Source organism: Acinonyx jubatus, chromosome B2 (assembly GCF_027475565.1).
Source record: "Acinonyx jubatus isolate Ajub_Pintada_27869175 chromosome B2, VMU_Ajub_asm_v1.0, whole genome shotgun sequence".
Taxonomy (NCBI): Eukaryota; Metazoa; Chordata; class Mammalia; order Carnivora; family Felidae; genus Acinonyx; species Acinonyx jubatus.
Window position 1 is genome coordinate 86,011,106 of NC_069385.1, and position 19,801 is coordinate 86,030,906.

The 19,801-nt window shown below is 36.8% G+C and overlaps 2 pseudogenes; one reads left to right on the plus strand and one right to left on the minus strand.

Annotated features, from left to right (window-relative positions):
• LOC106980301 (archaemetzincin-2-like) overlaps positions 1–12,457 on the plus strand; it is a 34,378-nt pseudogene extending 21,921 nt beyond the window's left edge.
• Positions 396–5,943, minus strand: LOC113598805 (60S ribosomal protein L19-like; annotated as a pseudogene).
• Positions 12,458–19,801: the final 7,344 nt, after the last annotated feature.

A 19,801-nucleotide genomic window follows, 5' to 3' on the forward strand; every position in this document is an offset into this window, starting at 1 on the left:
AGAGCTATGGAAGGATCATGGCCAGGATAGAATAGGAAACAAGGGGCAAAGGCAAGGGGAAGGCAAGGGGCTGAGAATACAGTATTGGAAAACCTAAATAGTATCCTTTAGCCAAGCTGGAGAACCTCTATTTTCTGACCCATCCCCTTCTCATCTTCCTGGAGATCCATTCATCAATTGGACTGTGAACATAGCAAGACAAAGAAATCTTCCAGATTCTCAAACATAAGTAGCTTTTCCCTGCTAGGTTCCACTCAATCTTTCACTGATTCCTACTGCTATTGTCTGTCAACATCTTCCTGTGGAAAAAAGTATTTACAGATCCTGATAGGGATTTTCCATCTGAAATCATAAGAATTAATTTTTTTTTAATGTTTCTTTATTTTTGAGAGAGAGAGAGAGAGAGAGAGAGAGAGAATGAGCAGGGGAGGGGCAGAGGGAGAGGGAGACACAAAATCCAAAGCAGGCTCCAGGCTCTGAGCTGTCAGCACAGAACCCAACACAGGGCTCAAACTCATGAACCACAAGATCACGACTTGAGCTGAAGTCAGACACTTAACTTACTGAGACACCCAGGAGCCCCTGAAATCATAAGAATTAAAAGGGCTTTGCATATTTTCTTTTTTTCCCCAGATAAATGTTTGTTTTATTGAATAACTGATCTGTGTAACTGCTGAGACCACTATGTAGAGACAAAAGAGAATGAGTTTTATTTCTCGGTCTCTTCCTCCTTCGACAGAGTCTTGATGATTTCCTCCTTGGCCTGGAGGTGCTCCTCACTGTGCTTCCATGCTTCCTAGGTATTAGATAGGCAGGCCTCAGCCTGGTCAGCCAGAAGCTTCTTGTGAGCCTTGTCTGCCTTCAGCTTGTGGATGTGTTCCATGAGAATCTGCTTGTTTTTGAACACATTACCCTTCATTTTCAAGTACAGACTGTGATACACGTGACAGTCAATCTTCTTAGATTCACAGTATCTTTCAAGCAGCTGGTGCAGAATTCTCATCCTCTTCATCAGGTTACCTTCTCAGGCATTGGAGCCTGGGCAGTACCTTTTCTCTAACCAATGCTCATATGCCTGCCTTTCTGGTGGGCCAAAGCATTTTTTATGGCACCAAGCCCAGGGATGGGCAGTTACAGTCTTCCAGATGATCAGCCCATCTTGGATCAGTTTCTGGATCTGCTGACAGGAGTTGGCATTGGCGATTTCATTGGTTTCATTGGGGTCCAACCAGACCTCCATTTTGTAACAGCAGAAGACACTGAAGGCAAGCCTCTTCTGAAGTCTGAGCATGCTTGTGGCTGCAGCCACAGTGGCAAACAGAAAGCAAAAGGGCTTTGTATTTCAAGAGAGCCCTTTAGACAGAAAGAGGGCAGATGTTCAAGGCATTTGTGTGTCAAAATGAGTACTCATGGCTTTGTCCTTATTGAGGTCTTTTGAATCTAAGTGCATGGGTTTTTCTTGTTGGAAAACATATATGGAAATAATTGGTGATATTCAATGTCATCCAAGTGTCAGAAAGAAAAAAAATGAAAAATATTCCATGTATGGAATTCTGTTTTCTAGAAGGCATGGTTTAGTTTTATTTTTTGTTTTTATCTGTTACAAGAAAAGAAGATACATTTTTCTGTGCTTTGACATTTAGTTTGACAAATACAGCAATCAGAATTTAGTTTTCAGTCAATTCAGCTTAATTTGTATCTTAAAAGTCAAAATTGGCTTAGAAAAAGTCATAATTCTCAACATATCCTCAAATAATAAACACAAACATATGGGGAAGCCACCAATAATTTCTTTTTTCAAAATCTTACCCCTTCATTACTACCAGTACCAGTAAGAAATAGAACAAATGACCTAACAGAGAACACAATTTTATGGAGTTGTATCCAGTTTGCGTGGTGAGAAGGGGTAGTTTCCCTGCATTCCCAACTATATACATTCCAGAATTAATTAGTAATACTAGAAGTATTCTCCTGAAACTAACACATATCTTTTAACCAACTTTTCTATGTGAGAAACATGTCTTTCTCTTTCACAATCAGAGCACAAAGTCTTAATACTCAAGCAGTGTCTATTATTATGCTCAAAATAAACCTCATTTAATTTAATGAATATTAAAAAACACTTCTACCTAAATGGGATTAATATGACGTGATATAAGAGGAAGAAAAAGGGGAAAAACTATGGAATATAGGAAGAAATGTACAGCCTGTCAGTTTAACACGTACAGAGAAATAATAGGTTATGTTTGAACCACTGAAGGAATTTGGCGGTTAAATATCTATAGAATATATTAACAGACTAGTCCATGTGATACCTGACCCCGATTCTTCTCAGACATCCTAATACCTCACACAAGCTCTCAGATATTCAAGCATATTCTCTAAATCTTAACTAGCCTCACATATTAGTGGAAGGAAGCACCTGCCTGACTATATGGGGAAAATATTAAGTTAGGGTATATGACATTGCATCATTGCCTACTCCCCCTCATACACGAGTTTGCATTAGGATCAGCCTGTTGTGACATGAAACACTTGGCTGTAATGCATAATAGTGAAAAGACTAAATGTTTCCCAAGTGAAGTTCACATAGCATGACTGTTATTACAAAGCCTAAGCAAATAACTTTGGTAAGTAATATGTCTATGGAATAAATAACTATTGGAAAAACATTTCTGGGTTTATTAACTGAGCTAATGGAGTAATATATTATGGCACCTCAGGAATCTAAATTTATTTTAAAACTATATACTGCAGATGGCTAAATGGTGGCCACAAAAAAAGATATGTCTATGTCCCAAACCCTAGAAGCTATGATATTAACTTTTTGGGAAAAAGGGTCTTTGCAAATGTAATTAATGATCTTGAGAAGATACTTTTAGATTATGCAGGTGGGTCTTAAATCCAATAACAAGTGTATTTATAAGAGACACAAAGAGAAGAAATAAATACATAGAGGAAAAGACAATCTGAAGACAGAATCAGTGATGCAGCCACAGTCTAAGAATGCAGACAGCCACCAGAATTTAGAAGAGGCAAAGAACAATTCTCTCCTAGACACCCAGAGAAAGCAGAGCCCTGACAGTGTTTGAACTTATGGTCTGAAGAACTGTAAGAGAATAAATTTCTGTTGTTTTAAACTACCCAGCTTGTGGTGATTTGCTATGGCAGCCCCAGGAAACTCATACAGCCATCTAGATTACTGTGTATTTTAAACTCGTATGGAGAGTGAATTCCATCTATAGAGAAAACCGCTGGACATGTCCTCAGGATATATGACTTCTTATAATTCAGGTTCCACCCAGAACTAAACGTGTGACCTTGAACAAGAACCTTAGCCTTCCTGTTACTCAATTTCTTTATGTGCAGATGATCTTAAAGCTGCCTTCCAAATCTAAATTCTACATTTCTGTTAATAACTGACAGTAGAAAACTGAATAAGGAGAAACACAGCCAGCATTTTGTTAACAGTCTCACACATACACACCAGATCTCAAATACACATACATATACACACACACATTCTTATAAACAAGCTTTTGAATTTGTGTTATAAGGAGAGAGGGAGAAAAAAACAAGATTAGCTATAATTGCTCTCACTTATATGCCAAATGTTGTTTTATGTAATCCTTATGATAAACTTGCTATTGTAGCAGTCTGGGTCCAATCAGGAGATAGAAACAGCACAGTGGTTTAAACAGGGGAAGTTAATATAAAGGATAATTAAACTAAGATAAAAGAATAACTGTAAGATCAGAAGAAACTCTGTATAGTATTCCAAAGCTGAGGGAGAGTATCCAAGGAAGGACAAACTTGAAGGAGGATCAGACCTTATTGGAGAAGATGTGGTTTAGTCACAGGACAGCAGAACAGTTTGCTAATTTGGCCAGCTGGAGTAGGTCTGGAGTTGCCAGGCAAATAGCAGACCATCTTCCAGAGTGCTGGCAGAAAGCAGGCTCTCAGCAGCTGGCCAGGGTGTGCAGTGGGAGTCTGGTGCCGGCTAGGGCAGAAGCCTTCAGGGTGTGAGGGATGCAGGAGATCTGAAGAAGGAACACTACCTATTATGTATTGCTCTGCCCTTGGTGGCTGCATGCAGGCTGCATAAAGCTCTGGGTTCCATGTTGAGAGGCCTGCAGAAAGGATTTCGCCATGCAGAGCTGCAAAATCAGAGAAATGGATTTCTGGGTCTGTGACTGGGGCAGGCTCCACCAGATGTCCTCACACCCACAATGCAGATCTGCCCAGCCCACACTAGAAATCCTAAGAAACATCTTCCTCCTCGGTGTCCTTCTAGTACCCTCTATCAAGAAAATTTAACATTGGCCCCAATTTAATGCTAAAAAAAAAAAGAATTCCTTTATCACAGAGCATGTATTAAAGGATGCATATGGAACTGAGAAACAATAAATTGACAACTGACACACTCGAATAATATAATCACACATGGGGACACCAATGTTCAGAGAGGTGAATACAGTCACTAAATCACAGAGCTAGAAATTATATCCAGAGCCATAAATGGTTGATAATTCCTGAAACTAGGCTCTAACCACACCCCAAGATGAAAGTGTGATGAAAATTTCCCACTTAAAGTATTTTATACTTAATTGTACTTCTTGTGATCATATGGTAAAACTTCATCTGATGAGAATTTTGCTGCACCCATTTTGTTAAGAAAAAGAAATCACAAGATCACTCACCCCTATCCTATGCTTTCTACCCTTCCCTTCACCCTCAGGCTGGGATAAATGTCTCCTTCCTTTGTGAAATACCACCCTCTTCTTGGCAAAGACATCTTGGATTTCTTCATAACAAGCATCACACTCTAAATTATAATTATCTGCTACCTATGTGTCCCTTACCCTAAAGCTGCAACCTTCCCAATTGTGGAGATGGAGACTTACTCATTCATCTTTGTAGCTAGGCCTGTGTCCTGGCTCATACAAGATTTTTAATGTAAGAGAATTGACCTGAATGAAAGAGAACAGATCCATATCAGGGATTCACTCAAATAAGTCATTTCTAGGATATAATTCAGGGTCAAAGACTGCTGATCAAGCGGCTGAAGGACACACACCAGTCATTCCCGTGGGACCCTTCATGGCATGGTATATAAGGTCTACCATGTGCAAAGGATCAGAGGTGAATTTCCAAAGCTATGACCTGGAAGGAGGCCCAACATACCTGAAAAGACTACTCCAAACAGGAACAGTAATCAAGGGCAAGATGGCAAGCGACAAAAGAAATAAAACTGGGAGTATGTAGTTGAAAGACTTAAAGTCTGGAAACACAAGGAGAGCTAATACAGAAGAATGTTGTGAGCAGGTTAGAGGGAATAGCCCAGCATGACCAACCTCTGGCACCTTTGCAATACCCTCTCAGAGTATGTTTATGGAGTTGCACTGAATTGATTTAAAAGGTCTGGAATGACACATTCAGCACATCCTCCAATATTATAACAATCTGCTTGGCTCACTGCCTCTGAAGAGCCTCACATTGGTGTCTAAAGTCATTTACACGTTCAGATTTGAGCCTACTCAAAACTGAGCAGGTCAGCTCCACAGCCTTAGGCAAGGTTCTGGGTGAAATCCTCAGCCTTACAGTAAGTATCTCTTTACCCAAGTAGCTTCCTAATATTACTAGGAATTTTTACTCTTTTTTAAAATTGAGATATAATTAACATACAAGTTTCAGGTGTCATATTGGTTTTAGATGTCCAACAATATTATTTGGTGTATCTATATTTTCTATATTTTGCTAAATGATCACCACAATGTTTAAGTCCATCACCATACATCATACACACAAATACCATACATACATCACCATACATACATCATTGCAATTTTTTTCTTGTGATGAGACCTTTTAAAATTTACTCTCAGCAACTTTTAAATATATAATACAGTACTCTTTTTTAAAAGTTTATTTGTTTATTTGAGGGGGGTGTGAAGGGGAGAGAGAGAGAGAGAGAGAGAGACATCTCATGCAGGCTCTGCACTGTCAGTGCAGAGCTGAATGTGGGGCTCGAACCCATGAACCATGAGATCATGACCTGAGCTGAAGTCGGATGCTTAACCAACTGAGCCACCCAGATGCCCCCAATATACTACAGTACTCTTAACTATAGTCACTGGGCTACACAGTATATCCTCAGGACTTATGTAGGTCATAACCAGAATTTTGTACCTTTGACCCCCTTTCACCCATTTCACACCCCATCCCCCATCTCTGGCAACCACCAAGCTGTTCTTTGTATCTATGAATTCAAGGGGTTTTTTTGTTTGTTTGTTTCTACATATAAGTTAAATCATACAATTTTTGTCTTTCTCAAGGTGACTTGTTTCCCTTAGCACAATGCCTCTCAAGGTCCACCCACATTGTTGCAGATTGCAAGATTCCATTATTTATTTTAAAGCTGAATAATCTTCCATTATATATATATATATATATATATATATATATATATGTGTGTGTGTGTGTGTGTGTGTGTACACACACACACATATATATACACACACCATTTCTTCTTTGTGTACACACACACACACACACACACACCTTTTCTTCTTTGACCATTCATCCACTGATAGACGCTTAGTTAGTTGCCATGTCTTGGCATTATAAATAATGCAGCAATAAACATGGGGGTACATACATCTTTTTGAGTTAGAGTTTATGTTTCCTTCAACTAAATACCCAGAAATGAAATTACTAGATCTTATGGTAGTTATTTTTAATTTTTTGAAGAACCTCCATATGTTTTCCATAGTGGCTGCACCAATTTACATTCCCACCAACAATGCATGAGGGTTCCCATTTTTCCACATCTTTTTGATAACAGCCATTCTGACAGGTGTGGGGTTTTGATTCACCCATTGTGGTTTTGATTCACATTCCCCTGATGTTGAGCACCTTTTCATATATCCATTGGCCAGGTGCATATCTTCTTTGGAAAAGTCTATCCAGACCCCATGGCCATTTTTTAATCGGATTTTTTTCTATTGAGTTGTAGGAGTTCTTTATATTTGTTGGATATTAACTCCTTGTTTTTTATCTAGGTGCCCTCCTCTCATTCTCCCAGTTCCTTGAAGAAAAAGGACCTTGCCTGTCCCTCTCTCCTCCATTTTCCTTAGAGACTAAAGTTCTAATTCCCACGTGTCTACCCATATGACTTACACCTATACCTTCCAAAGATTACACTCTTCCTGGATCTGGAACACTCCTCAATTTACTGCCAAATCTCTTCTTTACTTGCAAATCACCTATTGCATTCTGTTGGATTCCTGGTTGTCAAATCCCCACTAGCCAGGACCTTCCTGCTGGGACTTTCCCTTAACTATATGCCAGGCTTCATGCGAGAATATATTTGTGTTCAGTTTTCTAAAGGCTAAATACCTTTTATCCAATCAGTGTATTGACAATTGAGCTCTCGTTAAACTATACTGGCCACATCTTTGTAGAACAAAGTGATTACTGATGTTCAAGATACTACTGAAATACTGAACTACTACTAGAATCATAGATATATGAGAAATAGTATATTACACTGAATTTTCTTTATTTACCAGGTAAATAAATAAAATACTAGGAAGATTTTCAACATAAGGCATAACACAAGATATATCAAATTAATATTAATTTAACCAAGAATCCAACTAATCGTAAGATCTATTATACTCAAATTTTTATTGTCAGTTATCAGTTATAACACCATTCAAAACAAAGTGTATACATGTTTGCATGTATATAAACATACATATCACCACTGTTTTGGTCCCAAATGCAGTTGATAGTTGTGTTTTGTGGGGCACCTGGGTGGCTCAGTTGGTTAAGCATCTGACTTCAGCTCAGGTCATGATCTCAAGTTCATGATTTCAAGCCCTGTGTTGGGCTCTGTGCTGACAGCTCAGAGCCTGGAGCCTGCTTCCAATTCTGTGTCTTCCTCTCTCTCTCTGCCCCTCCCCCCACTGGGACTCTGTCTCTCTCTCTCTCTCTCTGTCTCTGTCTCTCTCTCAAAATTAAATAAACATTAAAAAAATTAAAAAAGTAATTGTGTTTTGTTTGTTTATTTGTTTTGTTTGGCTCATTCCTCCTTACAAAAATTTGATTTGTAGTACAACAGAATTTTGCGACATTGATTTTTGCAATGAAGTAACATAATGAGGATCTAGAAGACATCCACATTCTGCTCACAGGGCTTACAAAACATCTAAATGATCCCAGATTCACGTTTGAGCACAATGAAGTCTCTCATAATTTACTATAGGCTCCATAAATTTTCAAATTTTAATTTTATTTTTTGGCAGATCTAAAATCTGAATAACTGGACTTCTGTTTCCAACCAAGACAGGTAACCAGGACCAGATTTACTCTCCATCCTTAGTCAACTAGAAGACCAGTCTAACTATATGGACCAACAGCTTTTAGACATTGAACAACAGATAGCACAAGAAAGTGATCTCTGAGAGATAGGAAAGGAATAAGGTGAGCCATGGGATTTCCCCAGCTCACTGCCAGCACAGCATGTCCAGACCACAGTGCAGGGAGTCTGAAAACCTTCCTGAGCTAGGAGACAGAGGTAAGAAATTGCAAAGACACAGTGGGTAGAGTTTGCAGGGCAAAATACTGGACAGGAAAAAGTTGCACAAAGAGAGAAGCACTGCAGAAAGGGAGGGGAGAAGGAAAAGGGAAAGAGGGAGAAGTGGGAGGGAAGGAGGGAGAGAGTAAGAGAGAGAGAGAGATGTGGAAATTGGTTAAGGGTTTCCCTTGACTTTTCAGCTGTGTGCTAATGAGCACTTATGTGTAAGGAGACCACATGAAGCAGAAAGAAAGCCACCAGAAAAGATCAGGGAGAACCATCTTCAGAGATCACACAGAGCTGAAAATAGTTCATATTCCCACCAGCCAGAATAGAAAAAAAAAACACCTCATAATGCAAAACGCATTATGTAGGGTATTCAGAAAAGTATTTCTTCAGCAGTGGGGAATATTCAGCCCTACGTTTAAAGGCTTCTCTGATCTCACTTAACTGAGCTTAAAAGGAACATCTTAAAAGATTAAACTCTTTCCAAGTAACTTAACTGCAACCCAAAGTAAAGCTCAAGAATATTTAAAAGAAAACAAAAATATCAGCCCTCAACAACATAAAATTCATGTCTGGCATCCTATCAAAATTAAAGATATTCAACAAAGTGGGAAAATATGACCCATAATGAAGGAAAAAAAATCAATCAGTAGAAACAGCCTCCAAAATGTCATAGATGAAAGAACTTGTAGAAAACAGACATTAAAGCAGTTATTTTAACTATGTTCCATATGGTCAAAATCTGAATAATAATTACTCTTGGCAATAACACTGCTCATTGAGTTTTAAGGTTTGGCCATATATATACACCAAAAGCATGCTTATTTTATTGTTATTATTACAGAAAATTTCAGAGACTGTAGCACCTAAACAGAAGGAGTGTATATGTCATTTTCTTTTTTTAACAAGAATATGCTTTTCTGAATTGGGTTGACTAGGAAGTTAGTAAACTATTTCTGTCTACTGCACGGGAAAGAAAAATTATATTGCTGCTTGGACTAATTTATCTACTTATTTTATTGATTTACGGAACTACCAATGTTAAAGCACATTTGAATCTTTGAGAAAAATTAAAAGCATGAATCATTCAAAAAGACCACCAGTGTAGTGGGATTTCATTAAAAGCCAAGGTTTGAGTATTTAAGAAAAGAGAAAGTCAGATGTCAGAGCATACTGTCATACTTAGCAGATAAGAAACATGTTTGAGGTTATGGTATGTGTTCATAAAAAGATGGCATAGCTTGAATTATAGCCAGCTCAAATGAACCTTAAGGTGAGTATGATGCATGTTTAAGCAAAAATTACATCCACTCCAGATCGAGGGTATTATTCACTTGTTTTCCTGGTTTACAAAATAATCCCCTCCCAGCAGGCCAAATTACCCAAACCTCTTAAAGTGCCCACAAATGGGGCCCAGCCTAGTTCCTTCAGCTAAACTAGAAAGAGCTTGAGGGGAAAATGGGTGGTGTTGGGGTGAGGGCAATCTATGCTATTCATCTTTTTACATATCCAAAAATGCAGGGACAGATAAGACAATGGTGATTTTGTATTGTTGACTTGTCCTCACATGCATCCCCTTCTCCCCATTGATTTCATGAGCTCATCCCAAATCACTCAGAGAACTATAATGAGCTCTGTCACCTTAAGGCAAGTCAGAATTCGTGTTTCTTCTAATTAAGACTCTGAAATATGTGTCCTGATTCTCTTACAGAAGTAGCCCAGACTCAGTAGACAATCTCTCTAGGTACCAAACCTGACTCCATTATTCACTGGCTGTGTGACCTTAGGCACTGAGCTTCAGCTTCCTCATCTGTAGAATGGAGATGAGAACAGTAGTACCTACTTCACGGGTTTTTGATTAAGAATGAAATGAGATAACTTATGCAGGACACCTCACATTGTAAGGACTTTATAAATGGTAGCATTTTTTACCCATTCAAATATATTTACCGGTATTTCATAACAGGAACACTCCCCCCACCAATAGGACTACTTCTTATTATAGCCTACTCTTCAACAACACACACACACACACACACACACACACACACACACACTTTTCTCATTTCCATCTGCTTTTTCTCATACTTTTCCTTTTCTAAAATGTCTCATGTGTCATCACTTGGTTAACCTACACATTTGTTAAATCATTATGGGTCCCACCCGAATCATTAAATTTTAACTGCTCTAATCCTTGTTATAATTCTTTTTCAAAATTCATGAATAATTTTATTCTCAAGTAAAACAAATTTTATCTGATTTTTAATGAAAAATATTTGATATTTTTTCATGCATTGTATCTTACTTCCCCAACTACTTTTTTTATAGATAATTATCTGTCCCATATAGTAGATGTTATACTGCAAGACTCAAGGCAACATTACTGACTTAATGATTAAGGTACTACGAAATTCAAATGACATAAAAAATATTCAATGAGCTCATATGGGAAGACAGTAACTTGAAAATGTTGATGAGATCAAAGCGTTAATTTGTCCTAAGTGACGTACCAAAAAAGAAGGAATTAAGAAATGAAAATATAAGGCATACAGGGTGGCCCCGGCTGGGAGGCGAGTGAAGGTGTTCTGCAGAGTACTTTCCCAACCTGCCCAGGCATGCCCAACTTTGTAAGGCAAAAACTTCAATGGGAGCCTTCCTCCCTAAAGCCTCATGGTGAAACAGCTGTTTGACACATTCAGAAGGAAGGATGTCAGCTCTACATAGGAACACGATGTGAATGGAAGAGACTTGTCATTATACAAACAGTAAGGCACTCTGAACAGACACAAAAAACAACTCTCATCTCAAAAAACCCAACACTTGTGTCACAGTATTAGAAGTTAGATCCTGGCAAATGGCGTTTGCTGAATGAAACCTTCAAGCCAGACAATGATCTCTTTGGACCTATTACCTTGCATTTGCAATCAGACTGGATCATCTCCCATTTGAGGCTCCCCAAGACTTCAAGCAATTTTTCAGTGCTCCTTTCAGAAAGGCACTCTCTCTAGAGAAATGCAGTATTTATATACAGTGCATTGGATCTCTAGGAAACACCAGAATTATCAGTGAAGAATATTAAATGGCTCAAGGGCTACTGTGAAGCATCCTTCCATGGCTTGACAGTAAAACTCCTAGAACCAGTTCCTGTCTCTGTAAGGAGGAGCTCTTTTAGAGTCAATGATAACACACAGAACCTACAAATTCATGCAGGGCACATCCCAAAGTTCTTAAAAAAGAAAAAACCTGGAGATGTCTTCTGTATTGTGGGAATAACAATGATTGATCTTTACCCAAGAGATTCCTGGAATTTTGTCTTTGGGTAGGCCTCTTTGATAGATGGTATGGGGATATTCAGCTTTGCCAGGTATGGCAGTGATTTATATAACTCATGCTATGAAGACAAAGTGAACAAGCCACAGAAAATATCTTCAAGTGACTATTTAGTTTTTGATAACAGTTGTACTCCTGAAGTGACTAGTGTTTCGCTGCATCAGTCCCGGAAGACTTTCACCCGTGATATTAGACACGCATTTGGATTTTGACACTGCCAGTGGCTCGCATGCCTATTGCAAGGCTGCAACCATTTGGAAGGAGCTGACTGGCACTCCCTCAATCTTTGCCTTTATCTCATTATGCAAGTTGCAGTGTACAAAGCACTGGGGAGGTGGATTGATGATGAACCTGCTGACAGCCCTGCAGTTAGTATGAAACACAGTTGCGAGGATAATGGGAATTTACCAAAACCTGTGGATGCCTTTGGGAATGGAAAGAGTGGACAACAAAATGCTTTGCTGTTGTCCAAAAATAATGACCTTTATATACGAGTAATTAAAATAAATACTTGCACATTAAAAAAAAAAGAAATGAAAATATAGTACATTCAGGTTTTTCTCTTCTGCTTCAGAAGTTTGCAAAAGAGGAATAGTAACTTTCTTATAGTATTTTGGTTTTTATCATTAATACTCTTTACTTACCCAGAGATGCATGTTTAAGCAGTTCTTTCATTGCTGGCCCTATAAGTACATGTAAAAGCTATAATTAGTAAGCAGTTAGCTACCAAAAAAAACAAAACAAAACAAAAACAAAAAACTCTGATTTTAGATATGAGGTAAAGACAAAATTATCCCTTGAAACCTAACAAAAAAATCAACAGATGATGAATGATATCAACACTACAGTAGTAACTTACAATGGGACAGGTTTTATAATTTTTTCTTTGTCGAGAAACAAAGGAACCCCCTCCTCCCCATATCCAATTAAGAAGACCACAGTGTTTAGGGCACCTGGGTGGCTCAGTCGGTTAAGCGGCTCAGGTCGGGGTTCAAGCCCCACATGGGGCTCTGCACTCATGACAGGGAGCCTGCTTCAGATCCTTTGTCTCCCTTCCTCTGCCCCACCTCCCCCTTCCCTCTCAAAAATTAATAAGTGTTAAAAAAAAAAAGAAGAAGAACACAGTGTTTCTTTAATACAACATAACATACATAATTTGAATCTGGTGTTAGGGAAAGCTGTTGCTAAGTCAATCAATGTATCTTATTGTATATTGTAATATCCTAGTCAGAGATAAGGGCATGTTAAAATAAGTCCATTATATTACACAATTCTAAAACTAGGAAACCATGAAGCAATAAATTATCAAATTTTATTCAGTTGTCTCCAGAAAGATACTTTTCTCATCCTCATGGGATGATATATGTCATTGAGGTAGAGATGTTTGCAGACTGAAAAAAAGTGGGTTCTCCACTAATCTAGATTGTTGGAAATGTCTCCCAATAATGTGTATGATCTTTGTTCAGTTATGATGCTGGCCAGTCAGCATTCTGATCTCTAATCTGATTTCCTAAATGGATTTGCCCAACACAATGAGAACTGGAAGTAGTGTGACCATGTGGTAGGTTTGCTATTGTGTAAGATTTAGAGTTCTGTGTGTATTCATAATATGATATCTGCTTGAAAATCAGTGTCTTATGAATCTAGGTATTATGTATCAACCCTGTGACTCACTTCACCTCTCAGAGAAGTAATAAAATTGTGTCCTGAACTTCAGAGTTTGAGTCCAGTTCCAGAGCCTAGAATGACCCAACAGGATCTGGCCAACCTGCAGGACCCAGCCTCCACCCTAGCAACCACTGTCCCATTCTTGCTTATTAGCTCTTTAAAGACAACACTGCTCTATCTAAAGAGATCACCAGTAAAAGCTGCTAGCAAAGAAGGGTAATGTTCATCAAATTGCAGAGCCGCTTTCTTACTAAGCTCCAGCAGTGCTGAACATATGACTGACTTTGTTCCCTGAGCCACAATGCTGTTTCTCTCCCTCTGCCAGGAACACCCTTTTCTTCTAATGGCTTGATTGACTTACACTCACCAACTCCAGCAGGTTTTCTTTGACCTACTTTCCCAAGTCCTGCCCCATATTCACACACACACCTTGGTTAGAAACTTTTATCAGGTACTTCTTAGAAACAATCTTGCTACTGCATCTGCACACCGTTTTAAAATTATCCATTTACTCGTTTGCTAACTGTAATGTTCTTAAGTGAAATGCGGGCTTTATTCATCTTTAAATTCCTAGCACCTTGCATTGTGCTTAATATCCAGGAAGCCTTCAATACATTTTTGATGAAAAAATGCTTTGTTAATTTATTGTAGTACGAGACGAGAAACTTTTCTACGCAAGTACTTTTATAGAAATTTGAATTATATTTCCCAATAGAGCTCAACCTTCATAATATTTGCATAAAATGACAGTTCCGAACAGGGGGTGATTCTTGGGTCAGCAGATAGTTATATTTCCCAGTAAATATATTTTAAAATGCATATTTTATATGATATTTATATAGTACTTTCTGGGCACCAGGAACTAGTCTAAGTGCTTTATAAATATTAACTTGAATTATCTTCATATCAAACCGAAAAAAGAGGTGCTACCACCCCCACCCCCCCAAATTATAGCTGGGGAAATAGAGATACAGAGAAGTTATGTAACTTGGCCAAGATTGCTCAGCCAGTAAGGAGAGGAACCAGGATTTGAATCCAGGCAACCTAGCCCAGAGCCCAAAGCTTTCTCTGCAGGCCTAATAGATTTGCCAGTAAGTCTTCATCCACAAAATGAGTGGGCATGCTTGTATGTAGGGTCCTTGATGTTTAAGTCATTTCCCCCCTTTCCTCCTTGTCTAGCCTTCTTAAACAGATGTCTTCTAAACCTCACACTTTAGACAAGTATTTTATTGAATTACTTTCCTCTAAGGAGCCTAGTCTATTTTACAAAAAGGAAAAATGAAAAACAGAAACAAAAACAGGAGCTCAGTAATCCTCACAAAATCCATTGAGGAATGTACATGTTAAGAAAAGGAAATATTTTTAAATGGATATTTAGTTAGATTCTTACCCCCTTAGGATAAGACTGAATAATGATTTCATTCTGCCCTGAGATTGAAAAAAAAAGTGCTCTTGTAAGTCTTGGAAAGGAAGCAAAAGGATATAAGGGCTCTCTGTGAAAACCTTCTATTTCCATTTTTTTGAAGTTCAAATCCTGTGATGATTAGCTGCAGCTGACCTTGACTCTCATACTGCTTAGGGAGGGATATGCTATCATAGAGATCAGAAATCAAATGAATTAGGCTCTCTCTTCAGCCTAACACTTTAAACTGCAGCTGGAAGAAACCATCTTTAGGCTAGTCATCCCAAAAAAACTTTGCACAGAGGCATCTTTGCCAGAAGGAATAGGGCGTCTGTGCCGACACTGCAGTAGAGTTATAAAGGAGAAAAGCAGAGAAAAGAAACCTGCCAGGACTAATTGAAAACTGTGCAATAAAATGAATGTTATCAATTAAATTGTTGTGTTCTTAAAAGGATCAATAGGGGTTAAAGAAAAGATGTTTTACCACTGTTTAGAAAATTGATCAAAAAAACTCCTCAAGAGATTAATTTAGAAAATTGTGTTTTTAGCAAGCAAATGTGTAAGGGCCAAATTGTGTGGCCAAATAAGTGCTTGCTCTGTCTCTTGGAAAATAAGGAACTCTTATTACAAAAGAAGATTGAGAGGGACTTATGCTTTGCAAAGTTGGGATTTTAAGGACAAAATTTACCCTCTAATCAAAAAAAAAGTGGAATATACACAATGTTTTTCAAAAGACTAGACCGCAGGCAAGAAAATACAGTGACCATGAGAGATAGGAAATAAATGAGATTAACCTTATGACTGCCCCAGTTTACTGCCTTGAAAAATATTCCAGGTGATGCAGCAGGGAGGGGAAAACCAAATGGAGACAGGCAACTTTCTATTTTGGGGAGACCAAGGTAGTTTGTTCTCAGAAGAGAGTATTAAAGAGTAGAGAGATACACAAAAAGAGATTTCTAGATACTGGCAAATGATCCTCTAAAGTATTCAGTTGAGTGCTGTTCACTTCATGAATATGAGGAAATTACTCTAGCCTAGAGAAAGAATTACCCAAAAGGATTAAAGGGAACAGTACATGTGGCTCATAGCAGATCAAAAATTGTGTTTTCTCATAGCAGCCAGATTGGAAATTCTCATAATTGACAGGACACTGTATAGAGTACTGAAATAGGTCTTATTTCAGTAGTGGTAAATAACTAGACTTGGAATAAACATGCTCTTGTTCCACATAACAAATCTGAAAAGCAAGGCCTGAGAGGATCAAATGGCTCACAAGTAATTTAACTGTGTCACAGAATAAATCTAAATAATATTTGTAAGAATACAAAAGTATCTAGACAAGATAAATTTCGATGCTTGAGAACCAATAAAAAAATTACTAATCATGTAAAGAAGCAAGAAAATAGAAACCATCATGAGAAAAAAAAATTAATCAACCAAAACTGATCCAGAACTGATATCGATGTTAAAATTGTTAGACAAGAATATTAAAAGTTGTTATAACTACATTCCATATATTTAAAATTAAGAAGAAACATGGACAGTGTTTTTGTAAAAAGACCCAAATCAAACTTTTGGAGAAGAAAACTATAATGTGTGAGATGAATAATACACTGTATGGGATTAAGGGCAGATTAAACATTATAGAAAAAAGTCAGTGACCTTGAAGATGTGGCAATAAAAACTAACCAAAATGAACATAGAACAAGGAATTTTTTTTAAATGTTCAAAGTATCAGTGAGTGTGGGACAATTTCAGTCAAAATCCCTGAATGAAACAAAAGCAGAGGGGAAAGAAAAAGTATTTGAAAAATGTCTAAAATGTTCCCAAATTTGTTGCAAACTATAAATCCACACATCCAAGAAGCTCAATCAACTCTAAGTACAAGATATATGAAGCAAGCTACACCAAGGCTCACATCATAATCACATTGCTCAAAGCCTGTGATAAAAGGAAAATCTTAAAAGCAGCCAGAGAATAGATACATTACCTATAGAGTCACAAATGTAAAGATAATATCAACTTCTTATCAGAAACAATTAAAATAGAGCAACATCTTTAAAAAACTAAAATACAATAAAAGTCCCTAATAACCCAGGATCCTTTGCCCAGAATCCAAAAGAAAGACAAAACGAAGTCCTTCAGAACTACAAAAGGTGAAAGAATTCGTTATTAGCTTCCATCTTAAGGAATACAAAGAGAATATCAAGTTAAATCCAACATAGGCAGAATAAAGGCAGTAATAAATTTAGAGTGAAAAAACAAATGAAATAGAAAACAAAAACCAATAGAGAATATCAGTGAAAGAAACCAAAAGCTGGTCTTTGAGAAAATCAAAATTAGTAAAATTAATAAACCTTTAGCCTGACTGATGAAAAAAAGACAGTAGACATGATTATCAATATCAGGATCAATAAAGTATTACTAAGGATAGACTCTATAGATATTAAAATGATGATGTGTGAGCATTAATATTGAAATGACATAAACAACTTTATACCAATAAAATCTACAACTTAGATGAAACTGACAAATTCTTTGAATGAACAAACTAGCAATGGTCAACCAAGAAGTGAAAAATAACACAAATAATCACATATCTTTTAAGGTAGTTGAATGTATAGTTTTGAACTTCCCCACAATGAAAACTTCAAGCCCAAATGGCATACCAGTGAATATTACCAATTATTAAAAAATAATAATATCAATTCTACATAAACTGTTTCAGGAAAATTGAAGAGGAGAGAGTACTTCCCAAACCATACTACATCCTGCTACCAAAACCAAAAAATTATAAGAAAAAATAACTATACTAACATCGTTTATAAACATAAATAAAAATTTCTATCAAAGTTTTAGCAAACTGAATCTGACAATATCTAAAAAGCATAGTATATTATGACCAACTAGTTTATGCTAAGAGTACAAAGTTGGTTTAATATCTCAAAATCAATCAATATAATTCACCATATTAACTAAAAAAATTATAAAAGTAAAGTAAAAAAGGAGTGCCTTGGGGCTCAGTCAGTTAAGAATCCTGCTCTTGATTTTATCTTAGGTCATGATCTCACAGTTCGTGAGATTGAGCCCTGTGTTGGGCTCTGCACACAGCCTGCTTGGGATTCTCTCTCCCTCTCTCCGTGTCCCTCCCCCCATCATGTCTCTCTCTCTCTCCCTCTCTCTCTCTCAAAAATAAATACATAAACTTAAAAAAAAAAACCTAAATGGCCATCTTAATAGATGCAGAAAAAGTGTCTGACACTTTTTCACAGTCATTCCTGATAAAAGCTCTCCGTAAAGTAGGGATAGAAGGGAACTCTCTTAATCTAATAAAGAACATCAAGGAAAAGTCTATGACTAATATATTAATGGTGAAAGACTAAGTGCTTTCCTCCTCAGATTAAAAACAAGACAAGGACATCTGATCTAACCATTTTTATTCAATATCTTACTGAAGGTTCTAGCCAGTGTAACAGTGTAATAAGGAAATACAAAGAAATGTAAGGCATCCACACTGGAAAAGAATATTTAACATTTCTTTATTCAGACGTAATCATCTATGTAGAAAATCTGATGAAACCTCAAAAAACTACATTTACCTAAGTTAGGATTCAAAAGAATATATAAAAAACAATATTACTTACATATTTCAGCACAATACTATCAGAAATTAACACTTAAAAAATAATGTCACTTACAATAGTATCTAAAAATATGAACTCTTTAGGGATAAATTTGACAAAAGATATAAAAGACTGGTACACTGAAAGCTACAAAACAATGAGAAATTAAAGCCCTAAATAAATGTATATCTTGTTCATTAATCAGAAAACTCAGTAATAAGAAGCCAGTTGTCCCCAAATTACTTTATAGATTCAACACAATCCTGATCAAAAATTCCAGAAAACTTGTTAGAAACTGACAAGTTAATATTAAAATTTGTATGGAAATGCAAAGGACATATCACAGAATTGCCAAAGCAAATATTTGCAATAGCAAAGCATAGAATTGCCAAAGAACAACAGAAGAGGACTTCCATTATCCGATTTCAAAACTTCCTATACAGCTACAGTAATCAAGCAGTGTGGGGTTAGAATAAAGACAGACAAATAGATCAGTGAAACATGATAGACTGTCCAGGAATTGATTCAAATATTTACAGACAACAGACTTTTAACAAAGATACAAAAGCAATTGAATGGAGAAAGCATTTTTTCTTTCTTTGTTTTCTTTTTTTTTCCAGACAAATAGTCTGGAAAAATTGGATTTCCATACATAAAGTAAAAACAAAAAAAGAAAGAAAGAAAGAAAGAAAAAACCCACTTAAATCCTACCTTACATTACAGGCACAAATTAACTCAAAATAGATCACAGACTTATATGTAAAGCCAAAAATTATAAGATGTCTAAAAGAAAACACAAGAAATGATAGATATTCAAGTTTAGGTAAAGATTGATTAGAGACAACAAAAGCATAATTCCCCAGAATAAAAGTAATAAATTGGATTTCATCAGAATTAAAAACTTCTGCTCATCAAAAGGCCCTGTTAAGGAAATTAAAGGACAAGCCACAGCCTGGGAAAAGATATGCAAGTTATGTATTGGATAAAGAATTTGTATCCAGAAATATAAACATGTTATTCAGCTCAATAATAAAAACATAAATAGCCCAATTTAAAACTGGGCAAAATATTTGAATAAATATTTTTTAAAAATATACATATGGATAATAAGTACTGAAAAGATGTTCAGTATCATGTTCAAATCATTAGGGAAATGGAAATTAAAACCACAATGAGATATAACTACATATC